Here is a 10573-nt window from a genome sequence, read left to right as displayed (position 1 = left end):
CAGCCGCCAACACCAACCCCGAGAGCGGCTCCTTCGCTTTCTGCTCTGCTGCCATCCCAACCCGTAAAACCCGGCTAGGGACGGGGCTGGGGCTGGCACCTCCCGGCTGAGGGTCCTGGGGTCTCCCCTGTGTCAGCAGCTGCAGGGGGGACCCCTTGGGCAGGAGCAGGGGCTGTATGGGGGGGAACAGCCACAATTCTGCTTTGGGGGGTTTCAAAGGAGCAGAGTCTGTGATTAGAGCAAGCATCACCCTGTACTAGAGTCCTGCAGGAAATGGATGCTCTCGCTTGTTTCCATTGAAATTGATGGATGTTTCTAAGGGGATTTCAGAAAACAAGAGGCTTCTGTTTGCCATCCAGGTTTCTTACCAGATTTCTGGTACTTCTGCACTAAACAATATCAAGAGTGAGTTGACTGAGGTGCACATTACAGGAGAGAAACCCCAGGGTACGTCAGCGTTACCACATTCCAGAAGGATGCTCCAGTTCAGTTTGTCTTTGCAGTGACACTCGGGACCGATCACATCGCAGGTTCAGCTGCTGCTTTCTCCCAGTCCAGCCTCTACCCTGTGCTCTGCAGCCCCAGGACTGTGCTGTGCCCTTCCCTCTTCCTCCAGATTAACTGTGACCACAGCAGGAGACGGCCGGTATCGGGTCTCCCTCATTTCAAACATCATTTATCATAACGGATTATCCCGCAGCGCTGCCTCTGCAGTCATATTCAATAATGTAAACTGCTTCCAATCCAGTGAGTTCTCCTGTGAATTTAAGCCACGTTGACGCTGCAGCTTGACGCTGCTTATTTCCAAAGCTAAAAGAAAAATGGTTGTAGGATACTGGATGTTGGTGGCCCTCAAAATGTTATATCCACACACTGACCACGGGGTTGAGCAAAGGTGTAAAGTATCTGACATCAGTTTGTCTGATAATTTCTAACAACTTGAGTAGGAGAGGGCAGCAGGGCTGCAACACCTCTTGCTTTCAGCTCGGCTCCACCATCACTCACTCACAATGGGCTGCAAGAAACTCGATTTGTATTTAAAACAATTGGGGGAAAAAAAGGCAAAATTATTGTTAACTTCCATTCTGCCGAGAGGAGCTCAGCTGGTGGCGGCTGTTGCTCTCCGTGGGGTTGTTCTGAAGGACACCCAAAGGTTTCTCAGCTGCAAAACCACGTTCCATGGAAATTAATAGCTGGAGCCTCCAGCAGCATCTGGTGAGCAAAGGTGGTCCTGAACGGCACGAGGTGGTCCCGCATGGCACGAGGTGTTTGTCACCCGCTGCCGGAGGTGAGAGGCTGCCCGAGGCAGCTCCATAAAGCACCACTGTGCTCAGCCCCCAGAGCTGCTCTCGGCCTCATGAATTTGTCCTTTGTTGCAGAGAGCAGCTGCCGGCCGTGCCCACCCTGCCACCGCCCAGCCCCGTGCCATCTCCTCACAGGCATGGGAGCGCTGCCAGTGCCCGGAGCATCCTCCCGTCCGCAGCACAACGGGTTCCTTATTCCCCCCCAAGCCACGGTGACACGCCAGCGAGGGGGCTGGCTCTGGCCTTAAACGTTGGTACCACCCAAAGCAATGCCAGGGGTGTCTGAACTTGGGCTTCTGGAACAGAGTGAGAACAGCTGTGCTGGGGCCAGTGCTGCAGAGGGGACGCCCTGGTCTGAGTGATCCCTCTGTCCCAAAAGGGCTGGTGCCATCAGGATTCGGTCAAGGGCCAGCACAGCTAAGCCAGCTGGATGGGCACCTCAGACTACAGCACGGGGCTGCAATTCCAGCTCCAAAATCTCTGGCAAATGATTTAATCTTCTGCTGCTGCTCCCTTCGAAGCACATCCTGTTGGAGATGAGGGACAGAGGATCAGGACACTGTGGCTGAGGGGATGTCACTCACCGCTCCAGCCTCTACCTGCTTTCCCTCCCTGCTGCTGCCAGACACAAGGAATGAGCTGAGTTTACTTGTGTGCAAGTTCTCTGCCAAGCGAGGGAGAAAAGGCTTGTTTCAGTCCCAGGAGAACACAAACACTGTTTCCCAACACTGGGATTAGCAAGTAACTGAGCTAAAGGCAAGAGCCCAGCCACAGCCAGGAGCGGCCACGTTAGCACAGCACCGTGCCAGGGCTCCTGTGAGCCCACAGCGTGGCTAATTAGCTCTGGTGCAGCCGCTAATGAGGCAGTTTCTAGAGCTGGCTTGGGGCTCTGTGCTGGGCAGCACCAGGCTGGGAGCTCAGAGCCCCCACAGCATCAGCACACATTGGCCAAACCAGCCCGTCCCTGGCCCTGGCCACGGGCAGGACATTCCTGGGTGCAGCAGCAGAACAGGCAGGAGCAGCTCTTGACCCTGCTCACAGCAGCCACCCTCGTGGAAAGGGAACTGGTTTTCCAGGTGAGTAGTGGGTGAAACCATCACAAATCACTGCCCGGTGCTTTGGCCACTGTCACTGGTAACAAATCCGAGTTAAACATCCAGGCACCGAGCTCAGCCCAGCGCTGCTTTCACCGCTGAGCATTTCCCTTTCTGTGCCAGAGCTTCGTGGTGCTGCTGGGGATCTTCCAGGCAGCTCCTCTCCCTCCTCCTGCACAGGGCTCGTCTCTGATTTTGGGGGTTTTCTTTCCAGGAAGACCAGAGGCAGCCCCTGCACCACACCGGGCAGGCAACCAGGCTGAAAGCTGGGACATGGACCAGTCGCCGCAGAGGAAACCAGTGCCAGCTCCCAGACCCAGCGGGGAGGGCAGGACAGCCCAGCACACGCCTGGCCACTTACTGAACGGTGCCTGGTCTGCTGTGAAATTCAATTGTGCTTCTTCAGTGCCTAGTCCTGGCAAAATAAACACACTCATTAGGGTTGGTGGCTTTGCAACAGTTGACTCTGAACTTCACGTTAATGAAGTTTCTCGTGTTGGTGCTGGATGTGAGAAGCCATCAGTGCTCTGTGACATGGAGAACGTCTCTGTAGCTCAGAGGAACAAACCCCCCGTGCACCAGCTCGCTCCGAGGACGACACGACGTTTCCTTCCACAGCTCCAGCTCTGCTTCTGCGTTGGGATCAGAATCAAAACTCGCAACTACAGCTCTCCAGCGAGGCAGGGCCTCACCAGGCACTCACTGTCTGATCCAGCCCATGTTAGATGGGAAAATGGGAATTAAAATAACCTTTAGATAACACAGAAAACAGATAAATAGAGGCTGGGAAGTTTGGAACGGTGTATTTGTACGGACAGCAGTGAATCACACTGAACTTGTGCACAGCTCAAACCAACACAGAGGAGCTGGATGACTTTGGGGACCGTGGGGCTTCATTGAAATGTTAAACGTGCTCCTTTCCTCGCAGCAAAATGTTACTTTGCTTGATTGGATGCTGGTCAAAAGCAGAAGCATGTGGCTACATCCAGAAGGTTTTTATTTTAACCTTTCTTTAGGACATTCTGCTGTAAACTCATTTTTAACCTAGTGAAACATTAAACACCAAGCGCTTCAGGACACATTCTGTTTGGATGTAAAACTACGTCGCATCTGCTGCGGTGTATCCAAGGGCAGAATTCGGGCTATTGTGCTAAAATCCATGAGATACAACCCCACCTCATCCCGGTGTGAGGCACAGAGCCCCCTTGCCCCCCAAACCCCTCCTGCTCTAGGGGGTCAGGAAGCGCCTTCACCGCCCCAGCCTGATGTTCTCCCACACCACCATCTAGTGGCAAAGCCAACAGGCTCGGGAAGCGCTTCCTCCCCGCTTCCACCTCTTCCTCCAGCCCTTACACCAAGTTTACTATTCGTTTTACAGCCCAAAAAGCCCCCCAGGCTCAGCCTGCCATTCCCACCTCTCCCGGCAGCCTCCATCCACCACAAACCTCTCTCTCTCTCCAGCGTTTGCAGGAGTCGGGGTGAACGGAGCCGGTGCAGCCGCTGTCGGGTGGTCCTGGGACACCCACACCGCTGCTCAGCACCCATATGTGCTCCAGGCAGATCCCACCACAGACAAAAACCACCACTGAAGAGGCTGGACTTGCCTTCACCCGACCAACCCGTTACACCAGGAACAGCCAGACAGGGAGATGCTGCAGAGATGCTGAGTTCAGAAGTGACGTGGAAAAGCCCCGGCAGGTCAAGTCCCCCGTCACTGCGCACCCCAGCTCTGCTGGCAGCAGGTGACACTGCCAGATCTTCTGTATAAAACACACCGGGCAATTACGAAATGAGGTTTGATGAACTTACACACCACACTGGAGATAGAAAATTAAGGTTAGGTTTCAGTTTATACAGAAGAGACGTCTAGCGATCAGCATGTACATTAAAATTACTTTATTACTAAAATAATTTTACATTTAGTAAAGATAACCAACCTGTAAATACCATGCTTCTGCTCCTCCTGAAAAAGGAAGCGCATAGGTAGGTTGAAGACAACCAGCTAAGTAACTACCTCTGTCATAGTAGCTTGTAAGTAGCAGATGTGTTCACATTATCACCATCCAAATATTTTCATCCAGTCTTGTTTGGGCTGCATTTCGGAACTGGGATCTCAATAATTCAACAGCTGCATCAGTAACATTGTTTTAGAAAAACCTATTTATAGCAATTTCTGCCCCCCTGGTTTCCAATAAAACGATACAACAGGTCCAGGAACAACTAGTCACCAGCTCTTACATTTAGATTTCCCATTTAAACAACCAGGACAAAGCGTGTCCTGAGTTTTCTCCACTGTGAAGATACAATTCTCTTCTCACTTACTCGGAAGCAAAGCAGGAGCAAGTCCTCCAACACTGCGGGAATTGCAGCAGCATCACTCCGAGGGTGGGATTTGGGCCCCACAGGTCCCAGAGGTGATTCTTTCACTTGCATGTACACGGGAGGATGGAGGCAGAGCACCCCCGGGGCTCTTCACACCCTGCTCTGTTACACTTGATGAAACAACAGGTATTAAAAACAAACAAACAAACAAAAAGAAATGAAAAGCCCCTTCAGCTGACTGTGCACATCAGGTAACATTAGCCAGATTGTGTCTGAAAACACAGAGCAGCTGTTTGCTTTGTTGAAATTCTGTTTAGACAGAAGCAACTTTCAACTCCATGTGGAGATGGTGACTGAGATCATCATGGGGGGCATTCCATCTCCTGCTCGTGGGGGGCACTATCAAAACAGGGATTCTACCCCCAAAGGACACGATCCTGCGACACCAAAGATCGTAGCAAAAAGTCAGACCTTGATACAGTATTAAACCAAATTTGTACATATCAAAATAATTGTACAGAGGAAATATTTTCAGCGGAATACAACCTTTAAACGTTCAAAAGAATATACAAAAGCAATTAAAAGAGCCTCCTGCACTTTAGTGTGGGGTAGGATTAAATACATCCAACACGGAGGCTGCGCGGAGACATCGCGTCGGCGTCACGACATACAGGTGGTATTTGTTGGAACAAAAAAACACTGGATCTACCCGAATGGAAGAGGAATTCACTAGACATGGATAAAAACCAAAGCCTGGAAACCGTAACAAAAACACAGAAACAAAATGAAAATGTACTAAAATTTAATCATTCATAAAAGCTGTAATTTAATCTGTGACAGTAAAACACAAGAAGCAGTATTAGAGTTGGTTTAGTATATTATATATTTTTGCTTTTAAAGCCATAGAAATCAGTTATCTCAGTTTTTTTTTCCTATAAAAGACCCATTTTTCCAAAGCATTATGCACAAACATTTTTAATTAGAATATAATGGCAGAATGAAAATAATGATATTCCATAACTTTTAAATATAAAATTAAGTCAATGACTCAAAAAGTTATTTGTTGCAGTGAGTTCAAAGGGAAATTTCAGATAATATATATCTGTAGTTATAGATATAAAATATAATGGCGGAACATTTTTAGTGCTTGATGGGGAGAAATTATGATAAAAGGGTCAATATGAAATTTTAATTATAGTAGCAATATCTAACATTTGAAATGCATCCATGCTCCTTTGTATAATCATACACTAGAGTCAATTATATTTATTTTCACATCTGTTAACTGCTATTGCAAAGGAGGAGTACTATTGTCTTAAATTTCCAAGAGATATACACAGAGCAATTTCTTTTTCCAGGGACTGTGTGCAAACCATTTTCAGATCTCGATTCTTCTCACAGGATACAAAAAGAGGAGAAGCTTCTTCAGATATGTTATTAATTTCCATAAGGTTTTGAAGTCGGGAATGCTGGCACTTTCCATTTAGGCAACAGTTCTTCATTCCTGCAATCTAGAAAAAGTAAAGAGAGATGATGGAGGGATGTTTCTCACGCTACCAACAAGATGAATGATCTCAAACAAAGGCCTGAAGCTTCCCCAGACAACTGCCTGCACCCAGGCTGGTGAAAACAAGCAGCATTTCAGCAGTTTTTTCAGCAGGAAGAGCTTCTCTTCCTCCTGTCCCTACTGTCCTCCGAGTTCAGAGGTACAGAGGAACAGAAAGAAAAGAGACTTTGGAAACTCTCTCTCTCTCTCTCTTTAAGAAACAAGTTCTTGTTTTATCGTGGCTGCAGCGGAGCAGTGACAGAGGAGCCACCACCCTGCCTTGCTGCTGCGATAACGAGTGTCCTCCCAGCACATCTGCTTTAGGAGACAGGCAGCTCTCAAGTGGATTTTGAATTCAGCAGCAGATAAACAACTCAGGGAGAGTTAGTCTGTTATATTTCTGAGATGCTCTTAAGTGTAACGAGTTGGAGATCTCCCTGAGCCCTGTTCCAGCTGTAACACACGGACAATGGGCTGGGCACCCAGAGATTGACAAAGAATGGGGGAGACACTGTGAAGTGTTGTGTCCATCTAGAGCAGGTCTGGGGGCACGGGTGGAAGTCAACGTTATGAGAAGTCTCATCAGCAACTGACTGAACGTGGGGACTCCTTGAGCAGTCGCTGGTGTTTCAGTGCCACGCTGCTGCCAACGCTGGGCTTTGGGAGGGAGCAGGCAGAGCCACGCCAGGCCTGGCAGGGAGCAGGGTCCTCCCAGGGCTGGGGAAGCCCGTCTCCAAGAAGTCACCCTGGCTGACTCCACACTAGCTAAATTCAAACCTATCACCTGAGGAACAGGAAAAGCCACTTGAGACATACTCTTCAATTCCTTTTCCTAAAGCCATTGTTTCCCCACAACCCTAAGCTTTTATTTTCTGACATTCAAAGCTCAGAGTAAGAGACTCATCAATCCATGAAGTCATCAGAAGGCAGGTTAACTGCACAGCTCCACTCACCCTACTCCATCACACCTAGGCTACGTAAATGGCCATCTACAGCACCAACTCCGGGTCTGGCAGAAGGCAGAGAGCCACTCATTTTCAGAAATTCATCCCTGAAATCCTTCTGTGAGCGGGAGTTTGTTTTAAATGCTGCAGGACAAGGGCACTCGAGTTGCTTTGCATTTTACCCTGCACCTTCTCTGCCTCCGAACAGAGCCACGCAGCACACTCCTCTGCTAACACCCTAACAGCTCACGGGCAGCCTAGGTGACATTTCTGTCCAAAAACTGAAGCTACAGAAATGCTGTTTCCTTTCAGGAGTGTGATAGAACAGCTGGAAGCACACAGAGTACCCTGCCAAGATACACAGGAAGATTATTTATAGCCATGTCCAACCTTGGGATGTTTTTTCGTTTTCATTTTGGGTTGTTTTTTTTTTTGGTTGGGCAGCTTCTTATTTCTGTGCCACTGAAATTCACATCCCACCCAAACCAATTTGCAATCCCCGCATCACCCAGGACCCAGACAGCAGCTGCAACAATAATGCACGTTACACAGATGCTGCTAAATTTCAGCAGAGGATAGAAAGGAAGCAAAACTGAGCCACGGTGGCTCAGAGCACAAGACAGACAGGGAACCTGTGAGAATAAAAAGGAAGACCCTTGCCTGTCTCCATTAGTTCCTGCTGTCACACTCATCAACCCAAGCAAAAAGGGAAAGGGAGGGAAGCAGATATTTCTCTGCCAGGTCAGTCAGAAGTGACTTTTTAAAAAAGTCCAACAACTGGAGAATTTTATATTTGGGAGCAGAGAGAAGGAAGGGGAACGAGTCCTCTCTCTGCTGGGAGCAGCTCATGGTCCTGAGCTGTGGGTGGAATTCAGATGCCTCTTACCTGGCTCAGAGCTGCTGCACGATGGGACTCTAAAGCAGCAGACACGTTTTCTTTTTAGGCTTCTTCTTTTCCACTGGTGTTTTTCTATTTATCTGTCTGACCAAGTCATAAAAGATCTGAAAATGAAAAAACACAAACTGAAAAAATCAAAGTGATAAAAAACTATGCAAGAGTCAAAAATTAGGCAGGTTGGCAAGCTGCTACTCTTCCCTGGTGGCTGCAGTCTTACAAGTTCAATTCAGCTGCATTTATTTTAACATTTTTCTCAAGCAACTGCCTATGGAACAAGAGAGCACAGAGCTCACACGAGCATGCAGTATATAAGGGAGCTGTAAACTCATATCCTGCAGCGTGCAGCTTTCTCCTTCAGGTTGTATATGACCAAAAGCTTCATAAGAGTACGGCAAAGAAACGGCAACAAACCACTTGCTTTGGAAAAGTGGGAGAAAACTGGGAAGTTACAAAAGGTTTTTCAGAAGACAGACATAATATCCTTAAGGATCTTCTCCCTGGGCTGATGCACTGCTACACCAGCAGCAGCACGTTCTCGCTGCAGGGAGAGGCATCCCTTTTCCTTGGCTTTCACCTTCAAAAGTGTCTCCATTCTCCCACTGTACAGGACACACTTAATTTCCCTCTTTGCCAAACAGATTCAAGCTGTTAATTACTTCACCTTTTTGCCTGATCTAATCTTTTGAGTTTACTAATAAAATTAGCAAGGAGAAGCAAAATATCTGCCCTGAACTCAGACATTTCCAGAAGGGGATGATTACAGGGGCCTCTTTCAGCTTCAGAGACGAGTTTCTTGTGAACGCTTTTGCTGCAAGTTATTTTCCCAGCAATACTCAACCCATTTATAGCAAAATGAGCTTTGCAAAAATGCTTGGAGCAGGGTCACGGTATTGAGGAGAAATATTTAAACCTTCAGAAAGCTCCACCCTTGTCCTTGTTTACTTTTTTCCTTCCTGGAGCGGTTGACAGCTCACAAACTCTTGTTGATTCCAAGGAAATTCAGAAGACAACGAAACAGTTTATAACCAACTGCAACAACTGGAAATTTAAGATTTTCCAGCTATTACTTACATGAAAAAGCACTAGTGCACAGTTAATTAGTTTCAAATGAAATGAACATGACTGTGGCTTTATTAATCTCTCATGCCAAATATTTTAAAACTACTCCTTTATTAAGCTTATTGCTACAGTTTTCTACTGTCAGCCTCAGGCAAAAGTAGTTTGTACTCTCCAGTGGACACAGCCAAGATGTTCAAAAGTGTATTTTTCTGTAGGAGAAAAAAGAAAATTCAAAAGAAAATTTTTCTGTAGGAGAAACCAATTAGTAAAGGACATCTCCCATGTTGATGTAAAACAGCTTTCAGTATTTAAGCCTTTATAAACAAGAGCCAAGATGATTTGAATGTGATTACAATATGCAGGAGGAGTCTGAATTTCTGAAGGCAACAACCCTCTCTGCTCTGGCAAACAAAATCCTTGAATATTTGGAGGTAGATGCCTCTCAGCTTCCCAGGGCTAAGGAAGGGAAAAAACTCCCTCTGAAAAAACCCTCAAGTGAGAGATCAAACCCTGAATTTGTTATACTCCACGGTGATCTGTTTGATGACTGAGCCCTTAGTTTCTTCATCAACAGTCGTAATTTTACTACAGCTCAGACACACACACACACACAAAAAAAATCCCTTCTGGCAAGAGTCTAGCTCAGCGAGCTATATTTACCGGGTTAGATTAGTGCACACTACAGCCAGGCTAATCCCAACCACGGAAGCTGCAATTCACGCAGCCTGGAGCTCCCTTCCCTTTCAGCCGGGCAGACGCAGCGCTGCGCACGTCCCGCTAGCTGCCAAATGAACCCTGGGTCCAGTCCAAGATCCTACTGCTCCTGCTTATCACACAGCCTCCTAAACGGTCCCAGTTATCTCCTGGCACTAAACCAGCTACGCTCAACAGGGTCACCTTAGCTTTTGTGGTTGGAAACCTGGCCCCTGTCACGGTCAGATAATTCACAGCAGAGAATAAAAAACTTGGTGCCTGATGACAAGCAGAGCTCCCTCAGCAGAGCTGCACTACCTCAGGCAGCAGCAAAAGGCAGGGTGATCACAAAGGTGTTCCTCATTTAGACACGGGAACTGCTTAGGTGGATATGTCTGGACATGGTCTCAGTCGTGGCTTAACCAGAGGAGGACTGTGATGGGCTGTCTGCTTGAGAAGGAATGTGAAAAGCAAAGACTTTCAAAAACAAAGCCAACACTACATGAGCAACATGACAGGTACTACAATGGGGCATAATCCACCTTTTGAATCGCTGCAGCAGTTATCTTGAAAAAGGATCCTTTCCAGATAAAGTTTATCTAAGCTGAGAGTCATCCAGTTAACCGGGCTTACTCAGGACCCTCTGCTGTTCACCTCCTCTGACACAGGCTATGGAAAGCACTTACCTGGAAAAGTTACCCACCCTTTACAGA

General features: G+C 47.6%; 1 long non-coding RNA gene across 1 annotated transcript; it reads right to left on the bottom strand.

Moving 5' to 3' along the window:
* Positions 1-5505: 5505 nt before the first annotated feature.
* LOC104526550 (uncharacterized) lies at positions 5506-8246 on the bottom strand. Its single transcript, XR_003766231.1, has 2 exons — positions 8097-8246; positions 5506-6231 (listed from the first exon to the last, which is right to left on the bottom strand). It is a non-coding gene; the product is annotated as an uncharacterized LOC104526550 (long non-coding RNA).
* Between the last annotated feature and the right edge of the window lie 2327 nt (positions 8247-10573).

The sequence above is a fragment of the Antrostomus carolinensis genome, unplaced genomic scaffold, assembly GCF_000700745.2.
Source record: "Antrostomus carolinensis isolate BGI_N321 unplaced genomic scaffold, ASM70074v2 scaffold29686, whole genome shotgun sequence".
Lineage (NCBI taxonomy): Eukaryota > Metazoa > Chordata > Aves > Caprimulgiformes > Caprimulgidae > Antrostomus > Antrostomus carolinensis.
This window is presented reverse-complemented; position numbering and strand designations above follow the sequence as displayed.